The sequence below is a fragment of the Homarus americanus genome, unplaced genomic scaffold (genome assembly GCF_018991925.1).
Source record: "Homarus americanus isolate GMGI-L3 unplaced genomic scaffold, GMGI_Hamer_2.0 scaffold25483, whole genome shotgun sequence".
NCBI lineage: Eukaryota > Metazoa > Arthropoda > Malacostraca > Decapoda > Nephropidae > Homarus > Homarus americanus.
In genome coordinates this window covers 5,799,133-5,826,301 of record NW_024726235.1, presented here as the reverse complement: position 1 = coordinate 5,826,301, position 27,169 = coordinate 5,799,133, and the positions used below count along the sequence as shown (strand labels likewise).

Below are 27,169 nucleotides of genomic sequence, written 5' to 3'. Positions count from 1 at the left end.
CCTTGGGGAACTCCACTTGTGACGTTGCTCCAATGGGACTTAGTGCCGTTAATGCTCACTCGCTGTTTCCTGTCCTGTAACCACGCCTAATCCATTTAAGGATGTCACCTTTGATGCCATGAGCTTCTACCTTTCTAATTAGTCTTTCGTGGGGGACTCTGTCGAAGGCTTTGCTAAAGTCAAGATATACCACATCATAATTGTGCCCCTCGTCCACCGATTCGAAAACTGATGAAAAGAATGTTAATAGATTAGTTAGGCAAGAACGTCCGCTTGTGAAGCCATGCTGGGAATCACTGATCAATCGGTGCTTCTCCAGGTGATTTCGAATAGAGTTTGAAATGTATAAGTCTTCAATAAATGTTACTACCTGACTATATACAGCTGGAGTAAATATAAAAGCTATTTCCTATATGAATCAAATTTTACTGTGTGACATTTTACTGTGTGAACCTTTGTTTATATACGTAATGACTAATATCCTCCAGCAAACACCAAAGAGAATACCATATGCGTACTGTACACTACGGCAAGTATTACGGCGCCATAGCTGAAATATGCTTTACAGACGCATATAAAGGTTTCCAATTCTTGTTTTATTTTCTCGAGATTCACCGAGATGTGACAGTTTACATATTCCAGTGGTATAACACATGCGAATATTTTCCACACAGATCTATATACTCTACTTACATCCAACTGAACCTTTACAAAAGTCTTCTCAACCAAAGAATGGTAGAGCTGAAACCTAACCGAAAGTGAATGAGGCAAAATGAATATCACGAGCGGCTAATAATACTACCGACTGACCTGTGAGCCCTGGGTGGTCTGGGTATCAAGGCTACGTCATCTTTAAGTCATCAAGACATGTAAAGGAGTTAGTTTCAAGACGACCACTTGGCACGTTAATCACAATACTAATGTAGCGTTCACGTGTTCAGTCCAGCACTACTACTAAATGTTCACTAGATACTGTATACTGACCCAGGATAACCGCAACCAATAAAGATATTCATTAACTAACACTAACGCCCGTGTGAACCCTTGCCTTCTAGAAAAATTCCTGGGCATGGAATTTTCCGCGCAGGACAAACACAGTCGTATGAAGCGGGGCTAACAATGCATGTTCACTGGAGCACAAACACTACAAGACTACAGTATTAGTATCGCGAGTTTTCTGCAACAATAACATTATATGTTCACTACAACAGCAGCACAATACGTTCACTACACAAATAAAAATACCTGTGACTATCATTTGACTTCCTGGACTCCAGCTTCAACAGGAACTTCTATGTCTGGGTTTGAAATAAAAGATCGTCTATAAATGGAACAATTGTCCAGACACCAAAATTATACCCACAATGACCTAGGACTTTGACCTATTGTTGCAATAATCTCTATAGGGTGCCCCCCCCCCCTTTCACCAGGATATATATTATGTCTGTGAAGTTACATAGTAACAATCTCCAGTAAACTGAAGTTATCACGTGCAGGGAACAACCTTCTTGGTTATTCACCTTCCGAACCTAATATTTACAGGGAGGTTCTTAGGGTATGATGCCTAATAATTATACAATAATGTGTCTCCTTTCGGTGACAGAAGACGACGACCAACGAACGCAACAACAACGGACAACGACATGGTCATCCCTACATGTTGCCCTTAAAATAAAATCTTAATACTGGTGATATGTGCTGCTCACACACCTGTTAATGAATGGTGAATTAATTGACTTACTTGTACTTGGTGATCAGTTGAGCGAGGAGCGGCGGTCACCAGCCACTTCTCTCATATCCTCTTAACGTTACTTGCTTCACCAAGATGGCTTCCCTCGACAACGGCTTCACCAGGTGTTGGGCTCACCAAGTTGGTTTCCTTTCACTGGTAACTTTACCAAGCTGGCCTTGTTGTAAGAGATGCTTCACCAAACCCGCTCTTTTGTGCTCGGGGCTTCTCACCGGTTTTATTGTGCTCACAACTTCATTAGACTAGCTTTGTTTTGTCCTTAGCTTCCCCAACTGGTGGTGACTTTAGTCAGTTGTTTCACTAGACAGTGCATTCATCACACTGGATTCACTAGACAGTGACTTCACTAATCTGGTTTTATTGCGTTTTGGGGACTTCACCAAACTGGTTCTTTTGTGCTTAAGTTTCACCAAATTGAAATCATCGTGCTCATGACTTAACCAAAGTGCCTCATACAACACTGGTTTGACGATATGCTCATACACAATAAAAGCTTAGCCTACAGTCACTAGTTTCAGTACAATTTAAGAAGCTAGCTTGAAAAATTTTTCTCATTTTACTGACTTGACAAGAATTCACCAAATTGACTTTTAAAAACCATCCATTACATGTCCCTGTCTCACTTCCCAACAAGGCTCTTCACTCAGCCAGCAGGGACTGGCAAGCAAATTCATCCAGAGATGAGCTTAGCCAAGACCTGCTAGCCGAGGCATTGTGAATAACTCTGACGCTTGGCCATAATGCAAGTGGTATCACATTAGGTCGCCAGCAGGAAGGATGGCGTCATCCCTCACTCGCAAACACGACACAGTGACGAGACCAGCATTCTGTAGAAGAAAACAAAAAAATACGTTAAACAAATACTAACTTGGTGCTTCTCAGCTCTGAACTCTACCACTCACCTTCTGTTTATTTGTTTTCTCTCGAATTAGTCACTTCTTGGTAAACAGCTGACCTGCCAGTTAGGTTTCATCAGAATCAGTCAACCTATTTTTGAGTCTTTAACACACACGCATTCACACAAAAGCAAAGTCAGCGAGCAGGTTATAAATTTCCAAGTCTTATTTCCTTCTACCCTTGCCCAACATGGATGACTAAGGACTCGACAATGAATACACCAACAAGTGCCCAACTACCCCATCAACAAAACCCACACGTCCTAGAAAACATTATTCAGCAATACGACTGATGACGTACAGGAAAAAAAAAACAAGAACACTGAAGAAATTTCCTTGAAGTCCCGGACAATCGACATACTTATACATTCTTCAAAATATTGTCCATAACTTTATGAACAAATTTTCACGGGAACTTACACAAGTCACTTCAAATTTTCCTGTGTGTGTGTGTGTGAGAGAGAGAGATTCAATAATGTAAGCTACGTGTTGTACTCCGCCAGGCCACGCCACTCACCCATTGTCCCCACCACATTATCGGCTTACATGAGGGCACCTCAAGATAACAACCTTATTGTTGGCGGCCGAGGCAATGAATGCTACCTTTCAGTATTTTATTTATCCCACCTCCATATTCATTTTCTTTATTCCACCATCATCACCACTCTCCTTATTCCACCTTCATCCTCATTTTCCTTATTCAACCTTCAACACCACTTTCCTTATTCCACCTTCATCTTAATTTTCCTTATTCCATCTTTATCACCACTTTCCTAATTCCACCTTCATCTTACATATCACCACTTTCCTTATTCCACCTTCACCGCCACTTTCCTTATTCCACCTTCATCACCACTTTCCTTATTCCACCTTCATTCTCCTTATTCCATCTTTATCACCACGTTCTTTTTTTTATAATTACCTTCGCAGTTTTCCTTCAAATATTACCACACTATAATCCTGAACCGAAATTATCGTCTTTTCCTCAATGTGTACCATCGACAACGAGGTCTTTCACCACCACCACCACCACCATTGGCTTCTTATATTCTTCTCCTTCTCCCCCTCATTACCATCTTTTCCTGATATACTGTACAGTACTACACCCGCGTCATTTACTTGCACTCATCTTCTCTCCTGGAAGAAGAAGAAGAAGAAGAAGAAGAAGAGACTTGCTAGTTTCTCCCCTCTTAACACCACCGCTGGCAACTCGGGGTTCTTCCTTGGCTGGATTCATCAGTCCCTATTAATTACACTCCTGTTAGTAGTAAGCAAATGTTAAACACTGATGTGATGAGATGTGTTACACTAGAAACTATTAACAGTTACATAGAGAGTTTTAAATCATGTGAATGTTTTGCTTTTACTGATTGTTCTGTACAGACAAACACAGGTAGAACAGGTTGTGCATTTGTAATATATAAAGAAAATGAGATGATAGTGTCAAACAAGCAAAGGCTGAACAACAGGACCAGCACAACACAAACTGAACTAACTGGAATCTCCTTAATTACAGATTACCTTAAAGAAAATGGAGGTGAGGTGATATTCTGTGACTCTCAAAGTGCTTTGAAATCAATGAACAGTCCATCAGGTTCTATGTCTAAAGTTGTCTGTGATATTAAAATAAATGTGATAACTGTCAATGAGAACAACTTTCGTATCGAATTTGTGTGGATTCCGTCCCATGTTGGAATTAGGTATCATGACTGTGTTGGTAGACTCACCAATGAGGCATGAAAGAAAGAAAATGGTGACCGTGACCTTGGCCTGCCCAATGCTGTACTTAAAAACATTCGAGTCAGAATCATGAACTCTGATCTAGAAGAAGTGAGAAATGCAGAGAGACCTGGCAGTTGTAGCAATCGTAAATATGACAAATTTTGTGACAAGAGGTACCGGTATGGCCAGCATAAGGTCAGAACTAGACAATGTGATATAGTTGTAGACAGAATTAGGCTAGCATACAGACACATCTGGCAAGTTAGTAACGCTGTACCCATACCGGAACACTAAGCATGTAAACTTTGTGATAAACCTTTAAAGCATACAGTTGAACACTATATTATTGAATGTGACACTGTCAAAGACTTCAGGCCACCTGGCTTATTGTATCATGAACTATGTAATTACTACATTGAATCAGGGGTGCTTGAGACATTCTTGCGGTGTATCCTAAATTTGCTAGCCCACACTGATTAGTCCTCAATTAGAATATGACGTTCAATGTATATATGAACCACTGTCCTGCGTGGCAGTGAACAGTGATATCACCCATATGACTCTGACCTACATATACTGCTAATAAATATGATGTAGTTCTTTATGTATGAACCGCTGTCCTGCGTGGCAGTGAACAGTGATATTACCTACATCACTTTGACCTATATATAATATAAATGAATAAGATCTATTTCTTTGTGTATGAACCTCTGCCCTGCGTGGTAGTGATAAGCGATAACACCCTCAGTGTCAAGACCTGACTGAATTACTCAGAATAGGCAAACTGTACTCCAAGATTTGTCAATAAATTTGTTAAACTAAGGGGTGAGCAACCAACATCGTTTACTATTCGCCTCAGCGGTAACATCGTAAACACGTCCTCAACACAACATCCTGGCACAACACCAAGCGAAAACCTCAAGATAATCATTGTTTGTTAACAGCCGCCAAGGTATTGCGCAACGACACACACACACACAGAGAGAGGCATCACCATTCACCCAAATATCCTACCATGACACAAAAATTTGCCAACCCCACTCTTCGTCAAATTGGTGTCACGCGTTACAAGGTTATACCAGCAGTGTGTGTGTGGTGGCACCTCACACGCTGACTCTATCACATTATCTCCTGGCTACTTCACCTGCTGCCATCCTCTCCCCCCGACACTCTCCTCCCCGCCCCCTCTCCATTCTCCCCTCCGCTGAGTTATACCATGTCTCACTCTCACTCCTGTTGGTTAATAATTCAGTCCCCCCTCCCCCCCATAACTATTATTTTTGTCCATTCAACCATCATACAACCCATACATTAATGTCACAGCCCTCTCATCCATCCCACATCACAAAATCTTTTCATCCACCCTACAACCTTCTCTCCTATTCCACAACCCTCTCATCCATCCCACAACCTTCTCTCCTATTCCACAACCCTCTCATCCACCCCACAACCTTCTCTCCTATTCCACAACCCTCTCATCCACCCCAACCTAGCCCCTCTCCTATTCCACACACCCTCTCATCCACCCCACAACCTTCTCTCCTATTCCACAACCCTCTCATCCTTCCACAACCTCTCATTCCAACCCATCTCACAACCTCCCAGGAAGGTTATCCGGAGCGTGTGACTAACAGAGTGCTGGGATGAAGCCACCACACACTCCATGACGCTAACACCTGATACTCTACCCCTGCTTACCTGGGGAGACACGGGGAAGTGGATAAGAAGAATAGTTGGGAGAGTGAACTAGGGGGAGAGTGGACACGGGAGAGAGTGAACTAGGGAAGAGTGAACAAGGGAGAGAGTGAACTAGAGAGAGGAAAGTGGAGAAAGTGAACGAGGGAGAGAAGAGCCTGACACGAGAAGAAAAGAATAAGATATACAGGAACAAGACGGTTGTCGAAAGTAGCTCTTGCAGGGGGGGGGGGGCACAGTACACGGGTCAGATTGGGGTCGTGAGGAGGTAATGTAGTGTTCGCTTTGTCACCAGGGCGGCCAGGGATGGTTGGGGTCAGTGACTAGCTGAGGGAGTAAGGTCACTGACAATGGAAAAGGTCTGCTTCGAGTCCATCTACATCTATCCGAGAAGAGTGGACAAGCCAGAGAAATATAATGGACACTGAAGTCACTTGAGACGAGGGTGATAATTTCAGCAGAGTGGATGGAGGTGCAGGTGCTTTCAACTGTACAAGGCAAGAAGTCATACAAGTGTTGGATTAACAAGGATGAGGGAACAACATAGGCAACGGACAGAGGGAAGCTTTAGGAGAAGTGAAAGCTTAAGTCAGAGAACATTATCGTAGGTGGGAACTCAAGATCTGACTGATTGACTGACAGAAGCGAGGGGAGATGGGAACAAAGAATAGCACAAGTATAGCTCCTCCCTGGTGGAAAAAGGCAGTACAATATAGTTGGGATTTAGGTAAGAATCTGGGTAGTCAATTGTGCAAACGTGTGTTTCTGAGAAGAGCTTATGGTTGTTGGCCGCAGTAAGGGGGTCTTCCTTTACTGTTGACTAGAGCAATAAAAACTGGCGCAAACAGGTGTTGTAAAAACGAAGTATGTCTGGTATCTTAATCGATGGTTAAAAATGGCCTCAAAGCCGTCACCTTACCGGTACCTTATACATTCCTGTTTTTTGTCAACACATTTGTTACCTAATTGTGTTTTTATGACAGGTTTGTGGGGATGTGGTTACACTTTTAGTAACTGAATCACACGCTGTAAAACAATCAATTCTGAATAAAAGTGATGTGTTAATTTGTTCTATCAAGGCGGCCCACCATACTGTGATAGCATCAGTATGTATACATGAATCTGTAATTTCACATCTGATAAAGAATTCGATTTGAAGAACATTTATATTATTCTTAATATATACATTTACCCGTATAATATACAGCAAGCACTAGAGTTCCTTGTTTCTTGTGAGTCTTGGTGAACCTCATCCACCCATCAACGTAAGTGGGACGGCTCAACGTATGATTTCCCCATATACGTAACTAAACATTCTCCTAGGCATATAGATGGCTAGTTTCCCCAAAAGATAAATACAGTTTTTCTCAAGTAACAGAGATAAATATATACACATGAAATGTTTCTCTACACTGAACAGTCAAACACAGTCTTGCTACACATGGATTCCGGATAAATAAGGTTCTTCTTGAAAGGTCTACACAACTTTCCTGGTTAGGTAATAGAGAAGGAACAAGAACCACTTTTCACTGTACCGGTATAGCTGTCGTAAAGATAAGATAATTCATAATCACCACAAGAACACACTAACGACGATAACCTCAAACCTGGGTCAGATTTCTCAAAGGTTCGTATGTAATATTCCACGGGTCCTAATTTTACAACCGCATCTAACAGGCTCCCTAAGCTAGCACACAGATGAAAGAATAAAATTTAATACGTTAATATCATCACCTCTAATTGGTAATGTGAGAACGCATCTAACTAGCTCACTTAAGCTACGACACACGCTGGGATTCTCAAGAAGTTCCTAAGGCTAATTTTTTCTTCCTGGTGATGTGATAGGCATGTTACTGGCTCCCTTATGCTACGAAAAAATGACGATTCAAAATTAGTTCATACTTTAAGATTTTCCTCCGAACTGTTTATGTGAGAACTTATCTTACTATGTCAATAATAACGCCCAAAACTAACTAACACTAACTAGAGGTGTGTTCTCTTACCGCTGAAGGATAGTCTTTATGTAAGAAACTTCGAGTTCGGTCACTGGCTGCCTAGACACTGTAGTCATTATCGACAACAAGAGGTAGTAGGCAGCTACCAAACAGGGAGGTACTACCGCCTGCGAAGATATTGGAAGCATAATGTGTTGTCTAATGGTAGACCCTGCTGCTATATTGCATCACGAAAATTGTGACCAAGTCCCAGGTTGCTAATCTGACTTTCTGCCTCATTTACACACAATTGCAGGGTCTCAATTGTTTCTCTTACTATGACAACACAACATACATAATGTGTATTGTTTCTCACTCTTGATTTATTTTTTTCGTTTTTGTATTGATTCATGGTTATTATTATTATTTTTTTTTATTAATTTGCTATTAATTTTATTAATTGTTGTAATAATAATAATAATAGGTAGTATTATTAGTTGTTATTATATTTTCGCCCCCGGGCCCTGATGTAGGTCAGTGACCTGTGCCCGGGTGGGCTAATCCCCGAAAAAAAAAATAGTAGGCGACGGTAGCTGTGAGTTGAATTGAATTTGAATTGAATTGAAACAGTTTATTTAGCCAGAAAAACACAGATACAGAGTGGATAATAATAACAATATTAACATGGCTGAGCCAGTTGAGAACCTGAGCTCTCTTTTAGGCACCTGATATATATACTGTACATTTATCTCAAGGAAGTATTGTGTTAAGGTGTGTTCTGTATTATACAATAAATCATGATGTTTGGTGTGTTACTACGTATGCTGGGAATTATCTTGTGCCCCCCCTCCCCCACACATAATATGCAGCCTTAGATACGATATATACAGGGAGATCAAAAAGTTGCAGTGTACTAAGGGAAGCTATCCATTTGGTCCTGAGTGTTCAATGTGTTTCGCCACTTGCAGGCGGCGATGTTAATGGCAAACAATTTTGAAAATTTATCATGAGTTCTAAGGTATACAGTACAAATTTATTAGTAACAAATTCAAAGTAGAGCAACTTTCTTATCACCCAGTACAAAATACTACACATCCCGAGGCAGGTGTTCTTGACCGAGCGTCTTGTCACACATGCGCAGTGAGATTTCCAAGGTCGCTCATTACTTCAAATACGACTATTTGCTCCTTTGGCTAATTCAACTCGCAGCCACACTGTAGACTGTCGGTCCGACTAATTACCCAAATGTAGCAAAATGTAGCCGCAATGAAGTCAGATAATGGTCCTACATGAATAAATCGGACTGCTAATCACTTCTCGACTAGTATTTGGTGTCACAAAGTCGCAAAAAATTGGAAAACTTACTTTAATCTGAGTTAATAGATCGCGTGCATGTACCGAGGGAGCGAGTAATTACCCAAAAGTAGCCAAATGTAGCCAAATGTAGCCGCAATGAAGTCAAATGATGGTCCTACAAGCGCAAATTGGGCTGTGAATCACTTCTCGATTATTATTTGGTGTCATAAAGTCACAAAAAATTGGTAAACTTAATTTAATCTGAGTTGTGTTGTGTTAGGTTAGGTTAGGTACATGCACTCGATCTATTAACTCAGATTAAATTACGTTTTCCAATTTTTTTTTTTACTTTGTGACACCAAATACTAGTCGAGAAGTGATTGGCAGTCCGATTAATTCATGTAGGACCATTATTTGACTTCATTGCGGCTACATTTGGGTACATTTTGGGTAATTAGTCGGACCCGTAGACTGCTGAATAAGTATCCGTGAAATCATTTTGGGACAGTATATTTGTTAACAGGTATAAGGTAGATCTACTTTACATGATCATACTGCACAAAATATAAGTAAAAATATACATTCAAATCAGCAGTGTGTGTGTGTGTGTGTGTGTGAATATACGCAGCTTTTTCCAACATGGCAAAGAATACCAACATTCGTGGTTCTACTGTACATAACATCACGGTACTTTATATGCAACTTTATATAAAATACTACATGAATATATGTGGTTTTACATAACATGCCGCACTATACCGGTACATACGTGGCTTTGTATAACATCAAGCACTTAACTATCTGGACCCAAGCCATGGCTCATGATAATGTTTGTTTGGGTCATGGGATTCTGGGATTAAGTTTGTATCGCTCCTATAGTTTGTTAATATCACTAAATACTTAAGTCCTGGAGCGTGTAGATATACTGAGACACGAACACTTGCAAATGGAGAACTGTTACACAACGTTGCGTATTCTGAATCAATAAGCTGGCGTGTTGAAGGCAGCCCCCGTCACCCTCCCAACTCTCTACTACACGGAAAAACCACTTACTCACAAGGACATTAATCATGAGCAAGAAAACATTCCAGAAAGATGAAAACGGAAGCAAACACCAAGCACGCCAACTACATAATACAAATACTAAGAATTATTAATAATATTTTTTATGTATTGTCACTTAAAGAGGATTAAATTCACCTAAGCTTACACTGGTTTTAAAACCGAAATAATCACTGTACAAGAAACCTATTATGATATAAGCTACTGTGACTAATTTCTGCTTAAAACTATACAATGCGGTAGACTATTGAAGTTATTTTTAAGTATACCTTCTGTTGGTATTTCTCTTTACCTGTTGTTACATCTGCTGAGTTGTCAAGAACAAACCAGGAAGATTACTGCTAAACTGGAGGAAGACTACGTCCTTCAACGATTAATTTAAAAGGCACAAGCTGCGTGAAGGCCACGTCAAGACCTCCCACGGCACTTGGTGTCTCACGCACACGATATATATATATATATATATATATATATATATATATATATATATATATATATATATATATATATATATATATATTACGATTCATGTATACTTGCACATACGGTACTTACTGTATAGTGTACTCAAAACTCAAATCCCACAGCTTAATGTTGATGTTAAGTTAAATTACTAGACTTAAGGAGCACATATCAACCTAGAACTTAATCAGACTAGTCATGTTAGACAAATAAAGTAATAATGAAATTACAGAACAACAATGTCCATTATCTATTGCAGTAAACAGTCAAGTTCTCTTGTGGTATATTTGTCACGTTATATTTGTGGTATACAAGACTGCAGTTGGAACATGCTGCTCCTGTGTGCCAACAACGTCTCACTCAAGAACACACTACAAGGACACAAGACTTTTGAGGCGTGTATGTAAAACTAGTCCAGGAAGTGATGAGGCAGGTTATCCAAACCTTAAACCTATTATAACCTCAAGTGAACGCTTGACGCAGCAGTGTTGATCAACACCTAATGTCGATATCTCCCACCGCCCCATTACAAGCCTCAATCATGGGTGTAACTCACATCACTCAGGACTGATAAGGGTTCTATTCGTCCTCGCAATACAGTTTCTCTGAGAGGCTGTCAAAGATCTCAGCATTTTAGTTCTAAACACTTCTTTGTTCTTGTAATAGTTTTAATGTTGCTTTAAACGAAAGTTGCCCGTGTTTAAAAACATTTATAATATTTGTTCTCCTTAATTTCCCCTTCAGAGAAAATGTCCGAACCTCGTACAACTTCCCATACGGAACACACATCCTACACAATACACTTACCGTATACAAACGGTACCTGTTTCCTTACATCACCACCTACACAAGGTTGGACTGCTGAACAGACTGTCAGCCAAGCGTGAGGCTCCACCACCGTATGATGACTAACACACCCCCAGGTTACCCCACTCTCCCTCCACGTCCACCCCTACATCTCGCCAGTCCTCTACCCCTCACACTTCACCATCCCACCTCTTCAACCTCACACCAGATTCTCCCCCTCCCCTGGGTATCAACACACCTCACCCACCCCTCTCAACACATTTCCAACCCTCACTACCCCATCTCCCCAAACTTTAACCCCTACCAGGCGCACAACTCCATATCCATAATTCCCACTGCTCTTCTCCCTACACCCCCGGCTACCCCACCACACCTCCACCCCTCCTCCCCAAGGTGACTCTAAAATACAGCCCTCACTCACCTGCCCACCTGCACTCAAGTCGGCCACCCAACCATCACTATTCTCAACATATAATTTTACAGCTGCTAGTCACCAAGAGGATGTAAATACCTGTATATCAGCGCCGTCCCCTGAGTGTAGTAGCGTACTGTATAAGCCGCATTACAAACTGTCGACTGTTTAATAAATTTCCCCCCAAAATTTCCAAACATCTGGGAATAGGTTAATTTTTTGGTCAAATTTATATTTCATGTTGCTAGCTGGTGACATATTTCAGAATAAAGCTGTAGTGAAAAATGGACGAGTTGACGGTCGGGAATTGTTCGTAAGATGGCAGGTCAATGAGTAAAGAAAACGCTTAAATTCACTGTGGTAATGATATTTTTAAATAAATTGGGACAAAAAGTGTCAAAAATAAGGGTTAAAGTTACTAAAAAGCCACGTGACTGCGAAAAGCTCTGGGATTTGTTGTGACGTCACTGGTTGGGGCGTGCTTCCCAGTGGGAGGCAGCCAGCAGAAGTTGTCCAACCTTCTCAGCTGATCGGCTCTGTAAATAAATATTATTAGATAATTAATTGTGCTTTTCTGTGCAACACGGTAATACTAAATATATAAATATTACTAAGCACACAAACTAATTCAATGAATATTAGCTGCCCATACAACAAATTTCATAGTACTGTATAAACATTCCCAACAATATTGGTATTATTTTGGTTTTGGTCATCTGGGGAACCTTAAGATTCTAAATATGGGATTGAATTCTTTAAACAATAAGACACATTATCTCTATAGGATTTCTGTTGCATTTTTTTTATCGCATAAGAAATTACAGATCATAGGTTAGGTTAGCTTAACATACATCGGCAAAGGGGGGAGGGTAGTAGCTCAAAACTAGTGATTTCCGATAGAAATGAAGGTCTAAATCGTTCATAACACATCGCAAACCATCAGAAAAAAAACATCGTTTGCATGTGTAAGTACAGGGATGACCAAATCTTAAAATTTACCCAATATAGCCTATCTCGAATCTAAATATCATAATACTTGTGGTAGCTAAAGTAAAATTTTACCCATTAATTAATATAAATGATGATATATCCCAGTGGTTCATTAATGAATCATCAAAACAATAACAGCACTATGTCATCATGTTTAGCTAGCATCAGGCATTATCAAAACAAAGTCCAGACAATGTCATCACTTCCAAATTTACTTGTATCTCCATCTAGTACTGATATGTTCCGTAAATGCACTGAAAAAAAAGAGAAAGTCTATCGGGTAAGAATACATGACAGCTGAGCTGGTGTGAACATGGGAGCTTTTTATGTCCAAAAGAACATAAGAATGGAGGAAACCAGCGGGCCTATTGGCCCATACTGGGCAGTCCCATTTACACCCAACCCCTAACGCTCATTATATCCGTCCAACCTATTTTTAAAGCTGCACTTCACGGCACATTTCTTCACTTAGGAAATGTCCATGAATTAGACCATAAAAAAACCTTAAAGCTTACCTTAACGTGGCATTTGCGGTCTGAAGAGGCCATCCTGTCAACTACTTTACGACTGCAGCTGTGAGTTTGAAACTAGTAACGTCATTGCAAATGGCGGTCCTGTTTCTAGAGAAATAAACTTATCTCGACTATATAGCAGGACTTTAAACTTTTATTACATATTATATATACCGTATCACTCTAGGGACGTGACAGAGTGTATTTCTTGTTTACCCTGAACAGTCAACTCGTCCATTACCCCATCATCCCTCAATATGTAATATACTGTACTGCTATTAACAAACATACCATAGCTTACGGATCCAGTTTCAGGACTAAAAATTAACGTGGCCAAAAATCAGAATGTTTAATAATGGTTTGTTTTAATTCACCAGTAAGCCAACAGAGGCAGTGTCCAATACTTGCCGCAAGCCCACGCGTTGGTAAATCCGCAAACCACAAGTATCCAAGTAAATGTAAACCAAAGCCCCACAACTATTAGTTTTCTGGTGCCTCCGTTCTTCACATTCACCCACTTTCCTTCTGTGTGTATGAATAAATAAGCCAAAATACTGTATAGCTCATAATCACTCTTAATTAAACTTGAACTTTATCTCAACAATACAGTATACTGTATAAAAACTATATTTAGTTACGGAGGCCAACTATTCAACACGGTTACCCTAATTAACCTAACATTAACCTAACAGCCTGAGTATCCCAGCCATAACCACCGCGGCCCCCGTAGTTAAAAAAGGGACCCCAAATTTAAGGAATGGTTGCCAAGGTCCAGCACTTGAATCTTTGTGTTATGTTAAACTTAAATTAAATCTTGGGATTAGGTTACAAGTTACGGCCCTAATTCCTTAACTTTACCCTGCAACACAGTAACATAGCTTTGCTGGCTGTTGAGAAGTTGACCATCTATAAAGATTGATGTTCTCTGTACAGTCTGGTAATGTCAGTTGGTTCACGGCTCCCTTCTCTGTGTCCCATGTTGAGCACCGCAGTGGACTACAGTTCTCTCTGATCAAAAGAAACGCTCCTGGGCCGCTGGGCGTTATCAAGGTCGATAGATCCAAAATGCAACCCAGCTCACCCATGACGTCACAGCATAAACAGCTAAGCTCCACCCAGCAGGTTAATTGGGTCCTCCTCTGACATCGCTCATATTTATTTATCCTATCGTTCTCCTGCCACAGCTTATAGCTAGTTTTCCTCCTACAATTCCGAGAAAAAAGATAAGAGCATCAGAATACCATTTCCAAGTCCATAATCCCATTGATTTTTTCTTTAGTATCCACGAATTCTGCTCTTCTATTTGGCAGCAAGGTGACTTGTTTACAGAAATCATATCATCGGGGTCACCTGTCGGCAGCATATGGTCAATAAAAACTGTCAAACGACGCTGTTATGAAAATATCCCCCAGTTCGTAATGCGGTATATTATGATGTTACAGCCCCGGGAAGCCATTGTCGTGTTTACATCCGCCCCGCTGCACGCGACTGAGAGGTTATCACAGATTTACGAGTAAATCACTATTATAACCTGTATCACTTAAGTAAATGGATAAATATATACAAAATCACAAAATGTACAAAATTCCACATGTACAATATCACACATGTGAACGATCACTACAAATATAATTACCTAAGTGCTGTAAAATGTATATTAATGTATAATACATGCATATAAGATTGCACGTGTTTATCATTCAGGAAAAAGAAAACACATTTTAACTCTGGATATCAAACTACAAGCGTATAACAAACTACTGCTAGTGAGTTCACCTCTATGTATCCCCTCCCTCCTACGGGGATTAGCCCACACAGGCACAGGTCACTGACCCACATCGGGGCCTGGGGGGGCAAAAATATAAATAAATATAATAATAATAATAATAATAATAATAATAATAATAAAAATAATAATAATAATAATAATAATAATAATAATAATAATAATAATAATAACAATATTAATAATAATAATAATAATAATAATAATAATAATAATAATATTATTATTATTAATGATAATAATAATAATAATAATAATAATAATAATAATAATAATAATAATAATAATAATAATAATAATAATAATAATAATAAAGAAATACAAAAATGAAAAAAAAGATCAAGAGTGAGAAACAATATACAGGTACGTATGTTGTGTTGTCAATGGTAACAGAAACAGTTGAGACCCTACAATTGTGTGTAAATGAGGCAGAAAGTCAGATCAGCAACTTGGGACGTGGTCACAATTTTCGTGATGCCATATGGCAGCAAGGTCTACCATTAGACAATACATTATGCTTCCAATATCGGGTGAAACCAACAAGAAGAGAGTTAAACCAACATAAAAACAGCAAGTTAAATCTTAATAAACCCGAATTAAACCAACAAAGACTCCGTGCAAGAAGTGAGCATCCCCGCTCTAGGACTCAGGTGGGTGTGGGGAACTCACCTGCTCAACACCTGATAACTATTACCTCTTCAAACACCTCCTTGCCAACACTTCACGAGCAGCCAGCGAACAACAGCAATCAATTTTCTCAGCGAAGCACACCATCAACGATTAATAGCCTGGACAAAACACACACACACACACGTTCACTCACACGCTCGTTCACACGCTCGTTCACACACTCACTGACTCACTAATTCACACACTCAAACACACACACACACACTTACAAAGTCACTCACCTCACCATTGACTCACCCTTGCTCTCATGGTAAAGTAGAATTCGCTAAACGACGCACGCTAAAGTGCCTCGCCCTCACTCGCTGTCTTTCCAATGTTGCTGTACCGCCAACTGAGAGGGCTGAGGGGGGGCAGTGTGACGTAGCCGGTGAAAGGGAAGGGAAGGAATGAACAGTCTACGACGGCTAGGGGGCAGAATAAGTGGGAGAAGAGACTAAGATGAGTGGGAGAAGAGACTAGAAAGAGTGGGAGTAGAGACTAGAATGAGTGGGAGAGGGACAAGAATGAGTGGGAGACGACTAGAAAAAGTGGGAGAAGAGACTAGAAAGAGTGGGAGAAGAGACTAGAAAGAGTGGGAGAAGAGACTAGAATGAGTGGGAGAGGAGACTAAGATGAGTGGGAGAGGAGACTAGAAAGAGTGGGAGAAGGAACTAGGATGAGTAAGGCGGGAGAGAGAATGCGTGGGATTGAATATAAAATGGGTGAAACAGAAAACTTTTTGAGTGGAACAGAAGACAAAAAAATGTGGCAGGACCATAGGCGAAAAAAATAATTGGAAGTGCAGGGAGGGACGGAGGGTGGCAGTCAGAGTGATAATCGAGGTGAGACTGAGAGCCAAGAACAGGTTAAGGCTGAAAGGAAGGTGGACCTGAAAGCCTGAAGAGTTACGAGCAGAAACAGCTGAGAGGTGTCTGGTCCGGAACAAATGAGAGGGGTGGAAGGGGAGAACGATAATAAGATAAGAGGGATAGGAGGGAGAGAGGGAGAGGGAGAGGAAGAAAAGGGGGGGAAGATGACGTCATATACTCAAGGCCATTACATACACGTGTCTTCGTCTTCAGTGAAACACATTAAAATACTGTACACCTCTTAGTGACACCCAAGACTCGGGAGGGAGAGAGGAGCACTGCCCACCTTTAAGAGGCTATAGATTTAAAATATCTACGGTACCTGTGTTGCTATTTGCCTATTAGTGTGGACGGGTGGTGTAGACGTGTGTTCAGTGGCGACACACACACACACTTACATGCACTGACGGCCAAAATGACATCGAAATTACTTCAACCACCTGTGTTTTGTTTCTCTTAGTTAGTGGGTAAAAAGTAAACTATGGCTCTTTGAGGATACAGCCTTGATGATCCGCACAGCACTACATGTCGGGTACCTCGCTGGGTGACATCATAGGTCAGGGTCACACAAAAACTAACACACAGGTATAATCAGTCGAAGCCATCCTGTCATCACACGCGACCAACCTTCAACAACTTGGCAAATAAACAATGACTTTCAATCTGCAATTCGTAAAATTTTGGTTTAAAACCAAGAACAATTATATATCAACCCGGTAAAATTTAAAAACCAGAAACCAGATCCACAGAAAAATAAAATGATAAAATCTTTGACCATTAACCAAAATTCACCCCAAAATATAACCAATAACCTAAAACAAAAATTCCCACCACCACCTCCACCAACCTGACCCCAACAACCAACCATCAACCAATAAAACTCAACCAGACACTAATACTAGACCACTACTCAGCATAACCTGTCAACCATCCTCTAGCAAGCAACATTCCTCTTCCAACAAGCAAGAATCAGTTCCCACGGTACCAGACGACGACTTCCGGCAGGGAGGGAGCAGCCCACTACCTCCCCTACACTACCTGGCCACAAAGACTCTTACTGGGCGACAGGTTGTTGTTACTGTTGCTCTTCTTGATGCTGCTCTTGTAACATGATGATGATGGTGGCGACTGGTAATGACTGGTGATGGTTGTGGAGGAGATGATGACGATTGTGGTTAAGATGATGATAATGTGACACATAGGTGGGACTAATTAATACAGGTAAGTGACATACACGTCACAGCTAAATGACAAGTGACACAGGTGGAGGAATGAAACAGGTGGTCGAGGCAGCAGTTGGCAGGTACCCAGACAACATGACGTGTCTATTGTGTGTGTTGTCTGACGCTCCAGATGCACTAAACATAATCTAACACAAGAAATCACAGAATCAATATTAGCATCGTTTAACAAATAATTTTAAATCATCGTTTAGCCAAACGAGCTGGAGAGGTTTTTAACTTCCACCCTTTAAAATATTTGTCAGTCAAAATCACAAGTTAAATTAACTCAGTGACTCACACATACCAAATTAAGCTCGGCGTCGCAGATATTGATATTACTGATGATCTTGACCTTAACTCTCAGTATGTCGTATACGGTAAATTTCCTCTTAACTTAAGATCCGAGAACGAATATAAATGATTCACTTGAGGTTATGACGCGATGCTGAATTCCTAAAAGATCACACATTTGGCATTTCCTATAATCTAGATACACGAGTGCCTCTAACTAACTAACTTAAGCTACAACACAAAAAAAAGACTAAAACATAGGGTTGAAATTTTACTGCGACACGACCGTCATCACTGGTAGATAGATCGTGTTCCTTCAACCACAGTTTAGAACTTTAGGTGGACAAAATTGAATTACGGTTATCTGAGAATCCGGACCTCGATAACTATCTCTTTAAGTGATGATCCCGGGGTGGCGGTGCAGGGTGTCACAGGCCTGAATCAATCACCATCTCCACAACAGTTCTCACTACAAGCTTGGCGTCTAAACTGACGGTATACAACTCATCCGCAGTCTGCCCCCTCTGTCAAGACACTGAGCTCTCGTCCAAGTCAATAGGTTACCTTGAGGGAATGATGGAGGGTCATCCTCTCTTATTACAACCTGCTTACCTTTTCCACCCCTCACACACTCCTATACCCCTCTCAGCCTTCCCCCCACACCTCTCTCACAGTCTCTCACGGGCTCTCACACACTCGAGACAAGCACCTACTCGATCCCCTCGTGTTTGGACTCTTTTATCAAGACTGGCTAATTACCACAAGTCATTACCACGCTGGTGGTAATTATGGCTCTAATTGGATAGAGAAATTGATACTGTTGATAGACGCAGGAGGAGAGGTATACGGGTATAGATTTATTCAGAAAATGTTAAATTTTCTATCCCTAACAGACGGAGGAATGGACAGACTGACACCTGGAGACGGGAGAACAGAGACTGGCGGACGATATGGTAGACAGATAGACGGATCTAAACTGAGCTGCGGGGAGGGTCAGAGTCAGCCCCTGAAGCCAATCCTCGGAAAGTCCCAGGTAATATGACTTGCCTTAAGGAGTGTAAGATACATGTTAATGGCGTGTCCTCTTGCCCTAATGATGACGCTTTGGTGCTGGTGGACGGCATAATAACCCCAGCGCTGAGTGTTACGTGATCAGACAGGACTGATTACATGCACGGCACACCAACCAACCATCATGGGGGACTAGACTAGAGGATGGTTTCAAGAGAGAACTGGACATGTTTCATAGAGAAGAAACAAAATGGAGCATCTGGCCATAATGAATAGAATGGCCTGCATACAGCAAATAGCAATAGCCTAATTGGTGGCCACCCGGATATCGTGGTTAGTGATCACAAGGATAACTTAGTTGATCACACATATAGCTTGGTTGATAGACATCAGGATATGTATTTTGGTTGGTTACCACCCGGATAGCTTGGTTGGTAGCCACTCGGATAGCGTGGTTGGTGATCACCCGGATAGCGTGGTTGACAATCAACAATACAGCTTGGTTTGCGAGGAAGAATGGGTCCAGGAACCGACTCGTAGACATCCTTCTCAGGTTACATGATGGTTAAGAGCCCTCGGTTCTACTGTACACCATTCAACACCCACACCAACATATCATATAACCTCCATCTATATGATGAGACCGGGGCTGCAAATTCTATGTATTATATATAAATATTATATGTAACCCGGAAAATTCCTAAATAATTTGGATCTCTTTTTTACACAGATTACTACCGGATGGGGCAGGTTCCACATTCCTCCGGGGCGAGTTTATAGTCTGGATACCAAGTATATATCTTTACACGGCTTTCCATTATATCTCGTCTGGAGCCAAGAATGTCATAACCAACAATATCTACCTGTAAATAACCTTAGACAAGAAAATATCGCAGACGGAATGTACGGCAGTGAGTGAGTGAGTGAGAGAGAGTGTGTGTGTGTGTGTGTGTGTGTGTGTGTGTGTGTGTGTGCCGAAGCATATAATACTGTTCAATTGGGAGGAAAACACAACTGAATTAAGAAATCAAAGATACGAGGAATATAACGTGGTGTGGGCATCCGTTCCTATCTGTGTACCTGTGGTGTAACCGTCCGTGTCGAATTGTGTAACGACGTGGCTATGATAAGTGTTCTCGTCTGACTTCATTTATATGGTGGGTCAATGTACGTGTCTAACTCTATGTACGTATTATGTGGGTGTCCATGTCTGACTCCATGTACCGTACTGGACGTGCCGATGTGAGTGCTCGTGTCTAATCTATGCATGTGAAGGTTTAGGCTCTGATGCAGCCACGCCCAAGGCCCCAAAACGTCCCTACCTGCCCCAACACGTCCTTGCTTTCGACCTAACAACGTCCGTCTCTGGCCCCAACACGTCCTTACCCAAGGCCCTTCAAGGGTCCTGCCTCCGGCCTCCATCTCCTTACTGACTCTGCCCACATCCCCGCCCACGGGTACAGCAGCGCCTTGGTATGTCCCTGCCCACGGCTACAGAGCTGCTTTGGTATGTTCCTGCCCACGGGTTGTCCCCTCACGGCTACAGGCTGGCCCGGTCCAAACTCAATCAGGCAGGGGGCGTGCGGCAAGACGGTTGTTTCCCTGAGGAAGGATAAGAAAATATTTCCATCCGAGAATGTGGGAGGAGGCAACTCATTGACGCCTATAATATTCACCACTAACCAACATATCTCAGTGCCGCCTGTTGCTACCAAATTAAAAAGGCTTCCCTTCAGGTCTGACGGTCATATAGCACGCTGTAAGTTAAGCTTGCAATTTACAAGTAGCCAGCATGGCAGACACTTCACCTGATCGACCTTCACTCCCCAACTTTAAAGATAGGTACCCTTTTATGGCGGTGGACTAACGAGGTCGAACCAGCGACCCTTAGTAGAAGAGCAAGGTGTTTATCTATCGTCGATCCTGAGTTTTTCTTTTGTATATACCCTGATCAAGTGGTGGGTTTACTGTAGCTCACAAAGCAGTACAGTACAGTATACACAGTAGTCTACCTTCACATTAACAGAGAACTTGGCGAAGAAATTAGTCAGTTTCTCTTGACGACCTTCACTGGTCTCCCAGCGATGCTCCTCAAATTTTCTGGTAAATGTAAAATATCATGAGACTTGTAAGTTGATGTTATATACTTAAATTGTATTTATTATGACCATCCTTAATTATTGTGCAACCCGGGAGTAAACGAAGACCGTGGAGGTGGACTGTGTGTGTGTGGACCACCTAGGCACCGTAAATGTGGACCGTGAGTGTGGATAGTGGGCGTGGGCGTTGTCTGTGGCCATGGACCGTTGATGCGGACGAGGGCGTGAACCGTGGGAGGTAAACAATAAGAAGAAAGCCAGAGTTGACAGGAAATCCACGACCCGGATATATAAAAACGTACATAGAGAAAAATAAAACGCATCTATTATCGTTACGTCTCAGACCACTACTAAGACCGCCATCTTTTTGTCGTAACTTACGGTAAACTACACGTTGCAGGTTCCGTCTATCTCAGCCCTGAAAGATAATACCCTTCATACACACAGTACATACTACAGCCAGGAGGAAAAACTGAAGAGTCAACTGTCTCAATTGTTCACACATGATTGGTTAGCCAAGGACAATCCCAAAGACATTAGGTCGCAGAAAACTGTAAATTCAACCTCGGTGTCCAATGACAAAATTAATAGATGGCACAACGGTTAAACGGACTTTCTACCTATTAACACGTGTTCGGATACTTAAGTCTACAAATAATAATACAAGTTGGGGACACCCATAATGTAGTGGAACTATGAACTCTGAGATGATTTAATAACACAGTAGATCGAGTGGTTATATTCTCTACTAAACAAAGTAGATAAGTGTTATGGTGTGTCTAAAAAATTACCAATAGGAAACCGTCAATTCTTTGCAAAATATCAGGCTCTGTGGTTGGTGAAGCTTGATATCCTTCATGACAATGCTGCCTCAAGTCGAATTAGTGTCTCTCACACATGGTCGGGTATACCCAAGGGCAGAACCATGAAAAGGTCGCCAAGTAAATTAGTCACTCCAAGTGACTTACTGGTTTAAAAGTTACGGTACTATCGACCTTGCAGCGCCGTACTCTACCCCAGGGTAGAGTACGATAACAAGAATAAATGTGAGATCACTATATTAGCTACCTGTGCTCCCAAACCTTAAAGTACTGATCCTTAGTTTCAAGTTTATGGTATAGATGGGTAAGTAGTTCTTAGTTTCCCTATCTTGATTAGATTTATAAGAATGGAGACTGGTACTCCAAGAACTACAATATCCAGGCAGGTATGATCAAGCACTATATACCTAAAGGGGTCAAAGGTAGGATATACATAATATAAATAATAAGCAACGTTATTTTAAACGACAACCTACAGTATATTGCAGCACCGGCGCAAACAATATAAAGTTACCTTCTCTACTGAATAAGACCTCCAGTAACACCTGGATCCCAGCCCACCTTCTAAGCCCGACACAATTATTTCTAGTACACCTGTACTACCTGGACACAGGAGAGACATCGTTTTCCACCAGGTCGGAACTAGAGAGCTAGAAAACGGCGCACGAGCCGTTTGATAATGTATACAACACAACTGCTATACTTACTTAAAAACCTATCCACTTCAAGCGATAATAATGATACTACAAGTAATTATCATAAAAAAATTATTGCAGGCTGTAGTTATATATTTATTACTGAGATGAAAAACATACTAAGACAAGACACACTAACATGACAATTATAGGGTGCAACTATAGTTCGTGGTCTGAACTGGAGTTTGGCCTACCAAGATATTTATACTGTCGCGTCTATTAATTTAACCTAACCTAACTTAATCTAATATATCTTAACCTAACTTAACTTAATCTAATATATCTTAACCTAACTACAGTGTTAATATCCCAGGAGACACATCTCCAGCTCTGCAGAACACCGAAGGGTCAAGACGTACCTGGCGCTGCTCTGACAGCAGCCAGAACAACTTCAGTATGTTGGCCCATCCCCCAACTTCCTCCCCTGAACCCCTCCTCCCCACAGGAATATCAGCAAGTTCTCGCCAAGAGTTACAATTTCATTTCGGAAAGGAGTGGAACCAGTGTTGAACAGAGCTTAAGCCAGTGAAAACAACGCAACAGTAACAGCTGAGTAATACCCAAGTTAACTTCCTCACGGTGAGGTCCCAGGTACCCAGTGATAACTGCCTATGAGACCCAACAACAAGCAGCGATGTGTTAATCCGTCCACGATAAGGAGGCTTGGGATCACACCTGACTGACACCACTGAGTGAGTGAGATCCTCTGACACCAGACCACGTGGTGTCGGTGCAGCGAAGAATGACGAAAATGATTCCGAGAACAAACCCTTCCATATCAAGATAGATTAGAGAAACTAAACTTGCATTCCTAGAAGACGAAGAGTGCGGGAGATATGATAGAAGTGTTAAAGTGGGTGAAAGGAATCAATAAAGGAGATATAGATAAAGTTCTTATAATATCCGAGCAGTATAGGACTCGTAGCAACGGATTTAAGTTGGATAAGTTTAGGTTTAGGAGGGAGATAGGAAGGAGCTGGTTCACAAATAGGGTGGTAGACAGGTGGAACAAAGCTAGCAACTTTGTAGTAAGTGCTGGGACGCTGGAAAGTTTTAAAAGGAGGCTAGACAGATTCACGGAGAGCTCAGGTTCTCAACTGGCTCAGCCACGTTAATATACTGTTATTATTATCCACTCTGTACCTGTGTTTTTCTGGCTAAATAAAATGTTTCAAACTCTATACGAAATCACCTGGAGAAGCACCGATTGATCAATGATTCCCAGCATGGCTTCTAAGCGGACGTTCTTGTCTAACTAATCTATTAACATTCTTTTCATCGGTTTTGAATCGGTGGACGAGGGGCACAATTATGATGTGGTATATCTCGACTTTAGCAAAGCCTTCGACAGAGTCCCCGAAAGACTAATTAGAAAGGTAAGCTCATGGCATCAGGTAACATCCTTAAATCGATTGGGGCGTGGTTACAGGACGAAACAGCGAGTGAGCATTAACGGCACTAAGTCCCATTGAACAACGTCAAAAGTGGGTCCTAAGGCTCAGTACTTGGACCATTAGTATTTATTATATACATAAACGACATAGATATCGGCATAGACAGCAACATAAGTAAATTTGCTGATGACACTAAAATAGGACGTGTTATTAAATCTGGCGAGGACTCCAAAACTACAGGAAGATCTAAACAAATTTTTCGAATGGTCTGAAAAATGGCAGATGAAATTCAACGTGGACAAATGTAAAGTACTCAGTATAGGAGATGTAAACAGAAACCAGATACCAGCTGAACAACGATGCCATAGAAATCCGACTGCGAGAGATTTAGGATTAATGATAAGTAAGGAACCTTAAGCCAAGTAAACAATGTGTTTTTGCTCGTAACAAGGCTAATAAAAGTACTTGGGTTCATACAAAGGTGTTAGTTACAAGACAGCGAGGTAATCCTAAACTGTATCTTTAGCGCTTGAGACCACACCTGGATTACACAGTTCAGTTCTGGTCACCGTATTACAGGATGGATATAGAATCATTGGAAAGAATTCAGAGAATGACAAGACTAATCGGGCATTAGGAACCTTGAATATAAGAGACAGGTTAAAAGCATCTTAATTTGCACTCCTCGAGAGACGTAGAGCGAGGACGACCTGATGAGGTATATAAGTGAAGTCAGGGGCTAAACAAAGGGGACATTACAAAGGTACTCAAACTATCAACCAGGAGCGAACTCGTAACAATGGTTTTAAATTAGACAAATTTAGATTTAGGCGTGAAATAGGTAAACACTGGTTTGGAAACAGAGTAGTGGATGAATGGAACAATTACCAAATATCATCATTAACAGAATACGCTGAATAGCTTCAAACATAGGTTGGATGCTTATATGAGCAATAGGGGTTGGGTGTAAACGGGACTGCCCAGTATTAGCTAATAATAGGCTGCAGTTTCCTCCATTCTTATGTTCTTATGTTCTTAATTCAGAAAATGGTAGTAACTCTCGACAGTAGCTGCCATGCAAACAACCGACCTATTGCAGACTCCTTATGTTCTTAACACCATTTGTGACGGAATTACTACATCACGTGAGGCCCCTCATAACACCATCTGTGAGGGAATTACTACACCACGTGAGGCCCTCATAACTCCATCTGTGAGGGAGTTACTCCACCACGTGAGGCTCATAACTCCATCTGTGAGGGAGTTATTACACCACGTGAGGTCCTCATAACTCCATCTGTGAGGTGCCACCACGTGAGGTCCTCATAACTCCTGTGGGGAGTTATTACACCGTGAGGTCCCTCATAACTCCATCTGTGGGGGTTATTACACCACGTGAGGTCCCTCATAACTCCATCTGTGAGGGTTACTCACATGAGGTCCTCATAACTCCATCTGTGAGGAGTTGTGCACCACGTGAGTCCCTCATAACTCCATCTGTGAGAGTTACTCCACGTGAGGTCCCTCGCTCCATCTGTGAGGAGTTATTACACCACGTGAGGTCCCTCATAACTCTGTGCGCACCATGTGTCCCTCACAGCTCCATCTGTGGGGAGTTACTACCAGTGTCCTCATACTCCATCTGTGAGGGAGTTATTACACCACGTGAGGTCCCTCATAACTCCATCTGTGAAGAGGTTATTACACCACGTGAGGTCCCTCATAATTCCATCTGTGAAGGAGTTACTACATTATGTGTTTGCTGTTCAACACCTCAGCGCACATGACCTACGAGACCTCCACTGTAAACCTCCACTGTATGTTCACTGAATGTTCCTTTTCATTTCTCTAATGAAGGCTTTTGTTAACTCCCCCATATCAATGTACTGTATGTAATAAGTCATTTATGTCCAATGTATATTTTCAGCCTTCGGGCTGCAGAACTTTTTCAATAAACCGTTAATTATTATTATCATTACTATAGTAGCACCAATTATAGTACTCCAGCACAACCCTGGGTACTAAAGGTATCAGAGGCACATGACACCACTTAGTACTGTAATCGTTTATTTTTCCTACAATGTTTACCACACACACTCACCATGCCATAACAACCCCCAACAACACAATTGTTAGCATAATATTTGGCAGTGTAGTTTGTAAAAACAAACCTGTTGGTAAATAGCATATAAGTCAAGAGTCTCAGCGCCAAGCCTCCCATTTCAACCACAAAGTTGTTTACTTATAAAAAAGGAGGAACAATAAAGAAAGTGAAGTCACATAAATGTGAATAATCAAGTTACGAAACTTAAGTGTCGTGAGACGCCGACACGTCCAGGGCCAGGAACGCTGAAGGTGTTGGCTGGTGCTATCCAGGCGGGTTTCCAAAGTGATATCTCGTTTAACTGAATACTGCGAGACAGGTCCCTTGTTGTTTAGAATCTACCCCTTTGTTTTTTGTTACTGGTAGGTAAGCTCCAGTTAATAAGATAGTTTAAAGAAATATCCCTTTGTTCTATCCCTGAAGTCACCTGTAAAATGTATTCTTATGATTCAACTAACGGACCCTGGACGTTGTAAGAAAGTTAATAAACGGATGAGACTCTAACACTAAGATGCTAATATTACCCAGTCTGGTCTTCCCCTCTTCTATATCACAATCATTGTCACCAAACCTCTAGACTAGAGTAATCTTAATGTTCCAGTGACCCACGAGCATGCTTTCCGAACGTCCTGAACCGCCCAACAGATTCTCAGTGGGAAGCGTACTCAA

General features: G+C 41.4%; 1 protein-coding gene across 1 annotated transcript in view; it reads right to left on the bottom strand.

Moving 5' to 3' along the window:
* LOC121865473 (E3 ubiquitin-protein ligase MIB2-like) overlaps positions 1-27,169 on the bottom strand; it is a 93,608-nt gene that overhangs the window by 60,349 nt on the left and 6,090 nt on the right. Inside the window, exon 2 of the mRNA XM_042364945.1 lies at positions 1,742-2,577. The gene's annotated coding sequence lies outside the window, so the exon portion shown is untranslated. The remainder of the gene's footprint in view (positions 1-1,741; positions 2,578-27,169) is intronic.